This window comes from Chrysemys picta, chromosome 11 (genome assembly GCF_011386835.1).
Source record: "Chrysemys picta bellii isolate R12L10 chromosome 11, ASM1138683v2, whole genome shotgun sequence".
In the NCBI taxonomy this organism is placed as follows: Eukaryota; Metazoa; Chordata; order Testudines; family Emydidae; genus Chrysemys; species Chrysemys picta.
The window spans coordinates 43,747,788-43,762,623 of NC_088801.1; the positions used below are offsets into that span (position 1 = coordinate 43,747,788).

The window sequence follows — 14,836 nt, forward strand, 5'->3', positions numbered from 1 at the left end:
ACAAAAAAACTTCAAAAACAGACTTCAAAGAGAAACTGCAGAGCTACAATTCATTTGCAAAGTTAACACTATTAATTTGGGTTTGTATAGGGACTGGGAGTGGCTGGCTCACTACAAAAGCAATTTTCCCTCTCTTGGTATCGACACCTCCTCATCAATTATTGGCAGTGGATTACATCCACCCTGATTACAGTAGTTCTCCACTTGTAAGGTAACTCCTTTCTCTTCATGTGGCAGTATATTTACGTCTGCATCTGTAATTTTCACTCCATGCATCTGAAGAAGTGGGTTTTTTACCCACGATAGCTTATGCCCAAATAAATGTTAGGCTTTAAGGTGCCACCGGACTCTCATTGTTTTTGTAGATACAGACTAACAGGGCTACCCCTCTGATAATTTCCCAGCTGAGTCACTCTGATCTCATGTTCTCAGAGATGGATCTATAACTAACCAAAAAGAGACAGTGGAGTTTGAACCAAGGACCTAGAGCGCTGAGAGAATGAACTTTTGTGATGATGTAAAAGAGTGACTCCTGTTGCTGTTAGCAGTAGTAGATGCATATCCTCTTACATGGACCAGCCACCAGAGAGGGACTAAGATATACCCAACTATAAATGAATGAAAGCTGAGGGAGATCAGGAGTGAAAAGGTGAGTTTTACACCTGTTCATGGAACACAAAGGGAGACAGCAAAAAGGTGGAAGGCCACGTCCTATAACTGAATCCCTGTGATTGACCCCGGTATCTGTGTTGAGCATCATTCACTTGAAGGAACTTTGTGGCTGCAATGGCTGGTCTGTGATGGAGCTAACTAGGATCAGGCCTAGTCTGCACAGTAGGGTTGAAGGAGCAAAACCCCCCTAATGGGGAGCAGTGAAGTGTAAAGGTGCTTTGGAATGGTCAGGGGCGGCTCCAGGCACCAGTGCACCAAGTGCGTGCTTGGGGCGGCAAGCCACGGGGGGCAGCCTGCCAGTCGCTCTGGGGTTGGCAGTTAGGGAGCTTTCGGCGGCAATTTGGCGGCAGGTACGCTGAAGCCACGGGACCAGCGGACCTCCTACAGGCATGCCCTGAAAGCCACCTGACTGCCGTGCTTGGGGTGGCAAAATACATAGAGCCGCCCCTGGGAATGGTCCAGCTGTGGCTGAAGGGGAATATGCTACAGGGCTGCAAGGGCGTCCCACAGGGGCGTGCAAGCGCTCTGACTATTGTGGTTACAATACCAGCCATTACCCCGCACCCCTGCAGGAACAGCTGTGGCGCTGCACAACCTGTGCCTCAGGGCAGGAGCGGAGCCTTGCTGTGTCTCAGCCTGCCAAGCCGCTTGCACGCGCTCAGGCCTGCCGGCCGGCCGGGCAGGTCGCTGCTGCTGACTCCTCCTCGTGTGGCCCGCGGTTGGGCTGCAGGCGGGGGGCAGGGTCACCGGATTGGCCGCGCCTCCCGCCAGCTGGGCAGGGAGAAGGGCTTGGTTCTGAATCCCGCTCCGTGGCCGCTGCACTCCAGGCGTCCGCGTCTTGGCAGAGCCCAGCCCGTCTCTCCGCCGCCCTGTGCAGGGAGGCAGAGACGCCCGACAGTCGGCGAGCACGGCCCGGCGGAGGAGCCCGCTGCAGCGGCGCCCCCCTGCACACAGCTCGAGGGAGGGGGACCCCGGACCCCAGCTTCTCCGTGCGTGAGGGGGCCCATCCCCATCCAGCCCGCCGCCGGCATCCCCCGGCTGCAGCGACTCCAGCTCGCCGCGCTACCAGGTGGGTGCCTGCAATGGACAGCGAGGGCTGCAGCCTGCACAGCGCGCCGGCTGGGGCTCCTCGGCCAGGGGCTGGGGGTGTGCGCGTGGAGGGGCCGCGGGGGCACATTTCGGGTGACTGCATAGCCTGGGGGGGAGCAGGAGCGTGCGCCTGAGGTAAGGGGATGCTGCAGCAGCAGGAGCAGCCCTCTCCCCCCCCCTCCCCCCAGTCGATGTCAGGCTGGCCGGGAATTGCAGCTGGATGGGAATAACTGATGCATGTTACCGGAAAAGCGGAAAGGAGCCGGTTAGCTTCATTGCCTGGACTTCAACACAAAATCTACCAGGGATCCAGGTGACTGAGCCTCTGAAGTTCTGCATTGTCGCCTTCTGGCATGATGCGCACAACAGAGGGGGCCATGGTTGCATTTTTTTTAATCAGCACATACTGGGACAGAGAGACGCAGAGATGGGGCCCAGGCTGCATTTGCCGGCTCAGACTGGGACAGACAGGCAGACATGCGCGTGCACACATACAGGCCATGGCTGCATGGATAGGCTGGGACTGACACACACTTGAATTTCTCAGCTCACACTGATGACTGAGAGGGCCACACACAGCCAAGGGCATGTCTATGTTTTCCATCTCGCACTGGTTGGGACGCACACACAATCATTCATGTACATAGGGACAAGTCTATTTCAAATTGGTGGGAGATAGATACATCACAATGGATAAAGCCTGACTTTCCCAGTTTCTGTTGGTGGGGTGCGTACACACGCAGGATTATATATCTGCATTTCCCAGCTGACGCTGGAAAGGATGATGATAGGAATAGGGTTTGCATTGCAGTCAAGATATGTTTCCTGCATAGAGCAAGTTGTCTCACTGCATGCAGTATACCACCAGCAAAGCTTGGAATGAAGAAAGATACTATCCTTGTATATAATAAAAAGAGCTGGATGTGGATGCTTTAAAAGTTGTGATCTGATACTGGCTGGGATAAACCTCTACATGAAGCTTAAACATCTGGAACTGCCAGTGGGGCATGATATTATATAATTGACTTAGTGGAAATGAAATGGAGTGAAACCCTTTTGATAGCTAAATTTATTTTTTCCATGAAGAAAAGTCATGATTTTTCCCCCAAGCAGAGCCATTTAAAATGTTTCTTCATAAATTGTGTGTGTTTTTGTTAACATGAATTGTAAATCAAATTTTACTCAGGAAGTTGCTACACTATTACAGTACCTTTTCATTTTTTCCCTACTGGTTTACAAAAGTAAAAGAATGCCCTGTATTTTTAATCTGTGAGGAGTGCTGCAAAATCATAACAAGCTTCTTGAGTTTGTGTAGATTATTTAAAACAGTGTTTTGGAAATCACCCCCCTTTCCCCCCACACACCCTCTGAAGTCCTAATGCTTAACATGATCATCTGGCTTGGGTTTTGTCACTGTTCCTCCCCTTTAGTTGTATTTTATAACCCCCACCTTAATATTCTGGAAGTCTGATATTATTCCTATCAAATAAAACAGCAATGCAGATATTCTGGACTAATAGCAAATGAAACAGAAGACCTTGCTGTGCTTTCAAAGTGAATTACGTTTCCAAGGTCGAAAAACAAACTGCAGTGTAACTTGTATATGTTAACATATTGGTACAGAAATATTCATGAACCTCATTGGAGGACTAAAGAGAAAAGTCCTGCTTAGGTAGGCTTTTAAAAAAATAGAATATTCTTCTTCTGCTACTAGTGTATACTCTAAATTATGTATTACTTAGTTAAGGTGCAATAAACTGATTAAATTTATTCCCCAAATATCTATAGCCGAGTTTCAGTGGAACTAGTTTTTTTTCACTGCATGACTAACAGATTTTCTGTTCACTAGATGAGTAACTTGCAAGATGACACTGGCTCAAAGATTAAAGTCTCATCAAATATATAATATTTTCTTTATAATGTAGTCCTGGTTGGATTGTAATATTTATCATATATAATAACTAGCCTTTGTTCTTATATCCATACCTACCACAATTAAACTTTTAATCTTTATATAAATAACATGACCTTGACTTTTAGAGGTTACCCAAAGGTGTCTAGTATAATCAGAAACAACTGTAATATTTCAGAAATTCAATAAGATGAAATGGTGAAGTTCAGTTTAGTGTTACTTGAAGAGTTAATGTCCAGGGATTTTTCTTTTCATTTATTAAAAGTTGACACAGGCAGAAGACTTACTACTTTTCTCATACCCCCTTAAATTACATATATTTGTATTGATTTATTTAAAGTATCAAGTATGAGGTTTAGTATTTGCATATTTCTTTAGAATATATTTTTAATCAACATCTTCCCAATATAAATAAATGGTAAATATATATATATATGAAAAAATAATTTTCCCCATGTGAATACATAATTGGGACATACTATAGTACTTGTTGTTGAAAAGTATAGTAGAACCTCAGTTACGAACATCTCAGGAATGGAGGTTGTTCATAACTCTGAAATGTTTGTAACTCAGAACAGAATGGTATGGTAGTTCTTTCAAAAGTTTACAGCTGAATGTTGATTGAATACAGCTTTGAAACTTTACTATTTAGAAAGAAAATGCTGCTTTTAACCATCTTAATTTAAATGAAACAAGCAGATACAGTTTCCTACCTTGTCAAATCTTTTTTTAAACTTTCCTTTATTTTTTTAATAGTTTACATTTAACACACTACTGTACTCTCTATATATTTTTGTTCTCTGCTGCTGCCTGATTGCGTAATTCCAGTTCCAGATAAGCTATTTGGTTGACTGATCAACTCTGGTATTCGTAACTCTGAAGGTTCTACTGTAGTTGGAAAAATTCTCTCTCTTTCTCTCCTCTCAGTATCTTTCCTAGCTTTCACCAGTTTCCTTAACACATTCCTGGCTCTTTATGGTATTGGCTGCCTCATTTACCATTTGGACTTTTGTGGCCAGTTGCCTCATGGAACTGACTTTTATTCTCAAGTCCTCTGATGCTCAAAGGTTCTGGTACAACTTTTCTAGACTTCTGATTTTATCTTGGCTCCATTCCTTTTATCTTCTTTAAGCTTAGGAATTGTTGTACCATGGCAGACCATTGCTCATCTGTTCTTGTAGAAATAAATTTTAGTTTTAGATGCTGATACCTGAAGGGCTCTGCTTACCAGAGTATATAATCAAATATTTCAGAAACTTTTAAAAATACAACGTTGTCCACAGACTAATACTAGAACTAATGTAAAAGTAAACTTAATAACCCGTCAGACCTAATTATAATGAATATTCCCCACCAACTAACCTCAACTAAAAAGGAAATACAATTCTTTAGTTTCTCCCTGATAGGATGCCACACTGAACTGTAGTATTTATTAAAGGGAATAGAATTCTAATGTTATAGTCCAGCAACATAGGAAGACTTGCCCCTTCTTTTCACGAGTTTTCCCCTAGAGACAGCATTGCTAATCTCCATTGTCACTTCCTTACTCAAGCCCCAGTGCTTGATGTCCGATGAAGGCAGAATACATTCATAATGCTAATTGTACCTAATTCACTTTCCTTTAGTTTCTTAATCTTGGTGTATTTCTATAGAGAAAGTTCTACATCCACTCTTGGAAGACTGGTGATTTGCTTCAGTACCTTCAGATTTCTTGGGGAGTGAGGGCTTCTGATTTACTTCAGATTGGTTTCTAGGTTTGGGGGAGGCTTATATCTTTGCTTTCCTTTGGTTTCTCGGGGTGCCTTCAGATTCAATTCTTGGGTGTGTAGGAGGTTTTCTCAAATAATTCTGTTACATACATTTTATATATAAATGTTCCACAGAGATTGTTTCTCTGTGGAAGGCTAGCGTCTGGTTCAGCGTTCCTGTGCTCTTCTATCATCTGTATCAGATTTGCAGTGGGACATGGGTAGGGAAACTGCGTGCAGCTCACTTCTTAAAACTTTACTACTGTTGTGCAGACTAAGTCTGTCCTAATCAGGGGACTGTGCCTTATATACAGAGAAGGGGATAAACTGTGTTTGCATTCCTATCTCGCCTGAATTTTAATGTTTTCTAGACAGCTTTTTCTGAGAGATCATTATGAAAGATTGTGGGTGGAATTCCTGCAGAGCCCAAACGTGTCCTGTATACTAGTTATCTGCTAAATTTGAAGTCTGCTCCCCTACTGGAGTGGGGAGAGATGGTTGTTCCTGGAGATGAAGTTTAGGGGGATGCTATTCTGATATGGGGGATTCCACTCTTGTTCCCTAATGGTTCTCTTGGGTATTTTCCCCCTAAAGTTCCTAAGGGATTGTGGTTCTTTATCTGAATTTGATTTGCCTCACTTACTTAAAAAGATTCCTACCCTCTGCAATAATAGAATGAGTGTACCCAACCTCTTTCTTTGATTGAGCATGTTTAGCTACAGCAAGGTTCTAGTCCCCCAAGTTCGTAGCAAAGGTCCTACATCAATGTGCAAACCTAAATACATGTGCACAGGGGCTGTAATGGTGTTGAATTATTGACAATTCAGAATGTGGGTTTGATGGTGACTATGGTTAGACAAAAATGAAAAACACAGATAGAAGTTACAGAAATCTGATTTTTATTAACAGTTTCTTTATTGATATTTAATTGTACAATCTTCAGATTGGGATAATTTTCCAGTTTGTAAATATGAACTTGCAATGTCCAGCTACCTTCCATATAGACTTTGAGGCAATTGTGACTCATTACTATATAGTAGTTCATAAATTCTGGTGAATGGAAATTCTGTTATGTCCCTCCACTAGGGAGGTTTGTTACAGTGATGGCAGCAGCAAGGGGCTGAAGGGAATGGGTTTTGAAATTTCTCTCTGAGGGAAAGATTAAGGGAAGAGATCAAATAATCTCAATGTGAGTTCCACAATGGCCAATTAAGAAGTAAGGTATTTGGGACTTTTTTGTGTGTGCACTATTAGATAAAATTAAAGGCAGAGGAAGCTTTCAGGAAAAGGACTGCAACAGGTCAAATACAGTTAAGGACAAGGCTTTGGAGGAAAGCCTGGGCAAAGTGACTGTCCAGAAGATGGAGCTGGTGAGTTTTAGGACCCCTCCCTTTCAATTTTGTAAAAACTTTCTTGCTTGAGATCTAATGCTTAAAGCGCTACTGCTACTAAAAGAGAAAATGGGAGCAGGGAGGGAATTGGAAGGTTCAGCTTTAAAAACCACCAGATAGTTAACCTCTTATCTTTAATGTGAAGCTCAAGTCCTGTGAGGAAATTACATTTATATTTTATTAAAGATCAGGAGGATTTGTATAACAGCCTTTTAGAAGTGTCCCAATATAGCAAATAGAATAGCTGTAGTTTTAGAAACCAAATTCAATTATTTGCCTCTTGTTTTGAATTCTCTAGAGCTAGGTCTATTTTAAATCTTAAGAGATTACTATTTTTTTAAACACAAAATTAAATTTGTTTCCTGAAGAAATAATATATCTTTTAACTTATAGTAAGATAAAAATAAAATGTGAATTAAACAAGACCTCTAGCCAGAGTTGGAAGACTTAAGCCTTCTTAAAGTAACTGATGTTGTACAGAATTATTATTATTGGAGCTTGAATCAGGCCCTGCTAGCTAGAGGAATAAATTTAATAACCAGAGGTAGATATTGCCCTGGTGAGAAACTCAACCCTCTTGTCATCCTCAGCTGGAGAGTGTTGGTATTCCTACCAGAGTGCTGTCCCTGGGCACTGCTTAGGGACTCCATCTCTCATAGCCTCTGGTAGTTGATGTCTGATGAATTTGGCCTTTAGAGAGTGGGGCTTGGGGAATGTGAGGAGGAAAAGATGACCTAGCAGGTGCATGAGAACTCTTTCCCCCGACTTATTCAGGGCTTACTGAATAGTTAGTTTATGAATCCCTATGATCTCATTCACACAAACAATTCACAGTCCCTGCTTCCCCTCCTACTCCTTCCCCAAAATACTGTAGTGAGTAAAATTTAATCTCACATGAAGGTAATGGTGCTACTTTGAGGATGTAGTACTGCCGCAGGTGTGAGAGAAAAGGATTCAGATAGAGAATGGCTTGATCTTCTTTCTCAGGAGAATGGCACTAATCAGGCAGTGCTGAGGTTTGGGTTTTCACCTGCACAATAAAAACTTCTCCAGTTTTGAGTCCTGAGGAGGGGAACCCTAGCAAAATGGCAGGTGGAAGCTGCTTTCCCTTTCCTATTGGTACTAACTAGCAGATTACTGCTAGTTAGGGTGGCTAGCAGCACTGGGGAAACAAGGAAGCTAAAACTGTGGAGATGGGGGGCATAGAAATTAACAAAAATATACTAGATACAAGAAAAGAAGGCACAACCTGCAGATTCCAAAACGGTCTATGTACAATAGCAGCTGATGGGCCAGCTGCCAGAGAAGGTGGGGTCCGGTGGTGTAAAGGCACTAGATAAAAGGTGGGAGCTTAGATGTAAAGCAGTTAGTTGGAATCTGACTGTCATTGAGAACACAGCTCTAGCTGACGTTGGTGAGGACCCAATAGTTAGGGTCAAGGTGTGATGTACCAGCATCGCATATCTATCCTTAAGGAGAGTAACTGTGTTTTGCTTACAGCAGATCTGTGTTTTTTGTTTCCTAATCTATGTTTTACTATATAAACATTTTTTTTCAAAAGATGCTTACATCCTTGTTTTTGCTTTTTTACAAATATTCCGAAAGAAATTACAATATCATAGTCAATAAAAACAGAAATAAGGGTTCAATATGAAATACAGAAACAGGTGAAATCACACAATGATTCTGATCCACAATACCATCACTTTTGGAAGACTAGTTCCATACTAAAAATTCTGTTTGTTTAATGTAATGGTTGTTCCTGCATGAGATCCCACTTCTTTTCATTTCTCTGTTCCTTTCAGCTAAATGAAGTCTGACTTTCCAAATTCATTTATATCTGAGACCTCTGCTTCTTTCACACATAATTCCTGCTTGGTATTAGCCGCCAACCTCTTTTAGTTTTCTTTGGGGCGAAGGACATGGGCAAAACCAGGCTGTTCTCTGGTTGAAAATTGTAGCATTTCTGTAACAGTCTAAGGCTCTACACTGCATCTGTCTGACTATGCAAATTGCACAGACACTTACCCTGTATGTACAGACACAAATGACAGTTTACTGTAGCAGGCTTTTCTCCATCTCTGCTACTGTTGCTGATGTAATCCGCATGTAAAATCACTGCTCTGTTACCACATTGTCTATATACAGCATGTCATTTGCAGAAGTGATACATAATGCAAAATAATTTATCATTTTTTACCATGAGTTTTTGGAGACCTAGTTTGGTGGCGGGATTGCACATTATACTGTGGGAGTGGAGCCCAAACTCGTGACCACCACAAACAGTTGTGTATAAGATTCTTGTAAAGAAAAAGAGACTGACTTCTTGTATTCCTCTAATTAATACTGCTCTTGTTACATTTTCTCATTAAATGTAACTTCAAGACTACTAGGATAGACTGAAATCTAATCAAAAGATTAGGGCTAGAATCAACCGAACTGGCTAACCCTGAGACATTCACAAGATTTTGATAAATCTGCCTATATACATATTATAATTGAGCTTAGGGATATAGAAATAGTTTTAAGATGCAGCTATGATACAAGGTTAGTTATTACCAACTGACTTCTATTTCCTCCCTCCAGTGATTCAAAAACTGCTTTTGAAATTTGTAAAATGGTTGGTCACTCTTGTCAGTTGCCAGAATGAATGCAAAGGCGACAGCTTGTATATGCATAATGGCTGCTGTCCATCCACCCATGGAAAGAAAGAATATTCACTACCAGTTTTAAGTGTTTATTTCTATTACTAATAATGTACTTGCAATAGAAGCAGAATCTATGGCTTTAAAGTTCACAAATTCCACGTCATGATTTTATTTATTTTGGAGTATTTTCCTGAGTTTGTCAGATTCATGGAACAGTAATATATATGTCATTTAGGTGAAGGATCTGGTGGATGGGATTTTGTTAATCACTTGATCCTTTTCAAAAGCCTACAGTACCTTTTCTAATTTTGTCCACTCCAGTTTTAAAGGTCCCAAATATGAATGCCTCCTCTGCTTCTCTAAAGGCTTTTCCACGGCTTATAATAGAACTCACTGAAAGGAACCTTCCTGATATTCAGCCCTTTCTAATTTCCTCCTGTTGTTCCTAGTTGGAGCTCCTTTACAATTCTAAATAATTACTCTCCCTACTTAGTGTTTACATCCTTCAAGAGTGTTATTCAGTGTATGAATTCAGTTTACAAAGGGACGGTTATATTCCTGCTATGTGATGTAATGCCTGTGACTATGCAGTTCAAAATTGCCCCGGCCTTTATAGCTGCCATCTCATATTGCATATTCACTCATAACTCGCTGTCTACTGTCACCACACATCTCTTCTGGCATAATGGTTTTCCAGGTTTCTCCCCCTTATTTAAAACTGTTTAGTCTTCCTCTGGGAGGTGTGGTTTGGGGTTTGCCGCTCTTCTCAAATTAATATCCTCTGAAGTTCATCACTATGTTGTTAACTCCTTCCTTCATATCATCATAAATAAAGATGTTAAATCAGATCAAATACCAATCTTTACTGTATTCCCCCAATTAATATATTATCACTTTACATTACTCTTTATTGTCCTTAAGCCAATGTTCCTACTACAACCAGCTTGCATTAATTTTTAAAAAATTGATAAGATATACCAGGGGTTCTCAAACTGGGGCGTCAGGACCCCTCAGGGGGTTGTGAGGTTATTCAATGGGGGTCGTGAGCTGTCAGCCTCCACCCCAAACCATGCTTCACCTCCAACACTTATAATAGTGTTAAATATAAAAAAAGTGTTTTTAATTCATAAGGGGGAAGGGGGGTCACACTCAGAAACTTGCTGTGTGAAAGGGGTCACCGGTACCAAAGTTTGAGAACCACTGAGATATACTATTCTTTACTAAAATATATTAACTACTGCATTCTAATAATCCACTAGTATTATAATAATTTATTTTGTACCTACTGCATTTACAAGTAATACTTAAGATTATGAAAAATGTTAGTGGGGAAATAATATTTTTCCACTCTTCTTTTAGTTTATGTACTTTGTACATTTGGCAGCATTTTGTTTTTGTAATTTGGTTTCACTGTTCCTCTGTATAATCATTTTCTCACTTGCTAAAAAGACCCGTATAAACATCAACAGGGGAGCAGAAAAACCCTGAACACCATTTATAAGGAATTACTAAAAATATAATGACATGACTGGACTGAGGTGGAGATGGACATAGGAGACAGAAGTGTTGAGAGTCTCTGGGTTAGGCTAAAAGGGGTAAAAAACAAGGGTGATGTCATGCTAGGAGTCTACTACAGGCCACCTAACCAGGTGGAAGAGGTGGATGAGGCTTTTTTAAACAACTAACAGAATCATCCAAAGCCCAAGATTTGGTGGTGATGGGGGACTTCAAGTATCCAGCTATAAGTTGGGAAAATAACACAGCAGGGCACAGACTATCCAATAAGTTCTTGGACTGCATTGGAGACCACTTTTTATTTCAGAAGGTTGAAAAAGCTATTGGGGGGAAGCTGTTCTAGACTTAATTTTAACAAATAGGGAGGAACTCGTTGAGAATTTGAAAGTAGAAGGCAGCTTGGGTGAAAGTGATCATGAAATCATAGAGTTTGCAATTCTAAGGAAGGGTAGAAGGGAGTACAGCAAAATAGAGTCAATGGATTTCAGGAAGGTGTATTTTGGTAAGCTCAGAGAGCTGATAGGTAAGGTCCCATGGGAATCAAGGCTGAGGGGAAAAATAACTGAGGAGAGTTGGCAGTTTTTCAAAGGGATGCTATTAAGGGCCCAAAAGCAAGCTATTCCGCTGGGTAGGAAAGATAGAAAATGTGGCAAAAGACCACCTTGGCTTAACCATGCGATCTTGCATGATCTAAAAAATAAAAAGGAGTCATATAAAAAATGGAAACTAGGACAGATTACAAAGGATGGATATAGGCAAACAACACAGGAATGCAGGGGCAAGATTAGAAAGGCAAAGGCACAAAATGAGCTCAAACTAGCTACAGGAATAAAGGGAAACAAGAAGACTTTTTATCAATACATTAGAAGCAAGAGGAAGACCAAGGACAGGGTAGGCCCACTGCTCAGTGAGGAGGGAGAAACAGTAACAGGAAACTTGGAAATGGCAGAGATGCTTAATGACTTCTTTGTTTCGGTCTTTACCGAGAAGTCTGAAGGAATGCCTAACATAGTGAATGCTAATGGGAAGGGGGTAGGTTTAGAAGATAAAATAAAAAAAGAACAAGTTAAAAATCACTCAGAAAAGTTAGATGCCTGTAAGTCACCAGGGCCTGATGAAATGCATCCTAGAATACTCAAGGAACTAATAGAGGAGGTATCTGAGCCTCTAGCTATTATCTTTGGAAAATCATGGGAGACGGGAGAGATTCCAGAAGACTGGAAAAGGGCAAATATAGTGCCCATCTATAAAAAACAACCCAGGAAACTACAGACCAGTTAGTTTAACTTCTGTGCCAGGGAAGATAATGGAGCAAGTAATTAAGGAAATCATCTGCAAACATTTGGAAGGTGGTAAGGTGATAGGGAATAGCCAGCATGGATTTGTAAAGAACAAATCATGTCAAACCAATCTGATAGCTTTCTTTGATAGGATAATGAGTCTTGTGGATAAGGGAGAAGCGGTGGATGAGGTATACCTAGACTTTAGTAAGGCATTTGATATGGTCTCGCATTATATTCTTATCGATAAACTAGGCAAATACAATTTAGATGGGGCTACTATAAGGTGGGTGCATAACTGGTGGATAACCGTACTCAGGGAGTAGTTATTAATGGTTCCCAATCCTGCTGGAAAGGTATAACAAGTGGGGTTCCGCAGGGGTCTGTTTTGGGACCGACTCTGTTCAATATCTTCATCAACGACTTAGATATTGGCATAGAAAGTACGCTTATTAAGTTTGCAGATGATACCAAGCTGGGAGGGATTGCAACTGCTTTGGAGGACAGGGTCATAATTCAAAATGATCTGGACAAATTGGAGAAATGGTCTGAGGTAAACAGGTACTCCACTTAGGAAGGAACAATCAGTTTCACACATACAGAATGGGAAGAGACTGTCTAGGAAGGAGTACGGCAGAAAGGGATCTAGGGGTTCTAGTGGACCACGAGCTAAATATAAGTCAACAGTGTGATGCTGTTGCAAAAAAAGCAAACATGATTCTGGGATGCATTAACAGGTGTGTTGTTAGCAAAACACGAGAAGTCATTCTTCCGCTCTACTCTGCCTTAACTGGAATATTGGGTTCAGTTCTGGGCACCGCATTTCAAGAAAGATGTGGAGAAATTGGAGAGGGTCCAGAGAAGAGCAACAAGAATGATTAAAGGTCTTGAGAACATGACCTATGAAGGAAGGCTGAAAGAATTGGGTTTGTTTAGTTTTAAAAGAGAAGACTGAGAGGGGACATGTTAGTAGTTTTCAGGTATCTAAAAGGGTGTCATAAGGAGGAGGGAGAAAACTTGTTCACCTTGGCCTCTAAGGATAGAACAAGAAGCAATGGGCTTACCAATTGCTACTTATTCACACAGCAACGCTTTATGGTATGGTACGGAATGCATTTTTAATAATGACCCTGAACATTTTTTAGTCTTTTATAAAATTTGGAGATAATATTTCCAGTATTGTATTCCAAAATAATTGCTTTATGCAGTAATTGTAGTGGGATTTTTACATGTAATTTTTATTAATAGTAATGGGAATTACACAGGTGGGTCTTTGATTAAACATGGGAGAGCAAGGCCTGTCTCACATGCTATCTTAAAACTTACAAGAGTGAATTCCCATTTGCCATACATAGTGAAAATAAACTCTCATTGTATGTTACACAGATAAACGTATTTATTTATAGCAGGGGTTCTCAAACTTCATTTCACTGTGACCCTCTTCTGACAACAAAAATTACTACACAACCCCAGCAGGGGACACCAAAGCCTGAGTCCGCCTGATTCCCACTGTCCCGGGTGGGAGAGCCAAAGCCCAAGCCCCATTGCCCTGGGTGGGGAAGGGGTCAAAGCTGAAGCCCAAGGGCTTCAGCCCCAGCCAGGGGGTCTGTAACCTCAGCCCCGCCACCAAGGGATGAATCCCTCGGCTGTGGCCCCGGGTGGCGGGGCTCAGGCCTCAGCCCAGAGCCCCAGAAAGTCTAAGCCATTAGACTTGTTACCCACTTTGGGGTCCTGACCCATAATTTGAGAACCACTGATTTATAGGATAGTTTTAAAGTGACGTTAGATTTAGTTTTCATTGCTTTATAAATGATGCATAACTGTATCTTAATGGTTTTATTGTAAAAAATCAAACTTTCTAGGAGGAGTCCTGATAAATGTAGTTGTCACGTTGCCTTCTTTTAGCTAGTATATTCATACATTTTAGATCTTTAGTATCTAAACATTACAGTTTGAATTTAAAGACATTGTGTATAGTCATGGATTATGATATAATTCCACAAAAGAATTTCTCCACAAAAGAAAAGAAATTTTCTATTTTTGAGAAATAGATGCAGTGTAAAAATAACTGGAGTTTTACAGAGTTTCTTTTATGTGAATGCACATGTTTGTAACATTACTTTGGGCTACTTCAAAAGAATGTTAGTTTCTTGATGTGAAATGAACTAAAGAATGTATTTCTTGAAAGTGCATCTTGAAATCTGTTTAGCTTTGTTATACAGCAAAAGTTTTATTGGCACCGTGGAATAATGTGCAGCTCATGACCCTGACTGTTCAGTGTATAAGTACATGAATAATGAAACAATTTTATGTAATTATGAAAGTCTAAGCCATTAGACTTGTTACCCACTTTGGGGTCCTGACCCATATATTCATATAGCCCTAGAGCAGAAGCAACTTGGATGTTAACAAATTATGTCAAGTATCAGGGGGTAGCCGTGTTAGTCTGTATCTACAAAAACAACAAGGAGTCTGGTGGCACCTTAAAGACTAACAGATTTATTTGGGCATAAGCTTTCGTGGGTAAAAACCACATGTTCACAGAAAATTGTGGCAGTTCTTCTACATCTCCTGATGCAGT

At 41.0% G+C, this 14,836-nt stretch overlaps 1 protein-coding gene across 9 annotated transcripts in view; it reads left to right on the forward strand.

Annotated features, from left to right (window-relative positions):
• Positions 1-1,136: 1,136 nt before the first annotated feature.
• Positions 1,137-14,836, forward strand: part of OSBPL6 (oxysterol binding protein like 6) — a 203,203-nt gene continuing 189,503 nt past the window's right edge. For all 9 annotated transcript variants that reach the window (XM_065560806.1, XM_065560808.1, XM_005300469.5 and 6 more), the window contains exon 1: positions 1,137-1,741. The gene's annotated coding sequence lies outside the window, so the exon portion shown is untranslated. The remainder of the gene's footprint in view (positions 1,742-14,836) is intronic.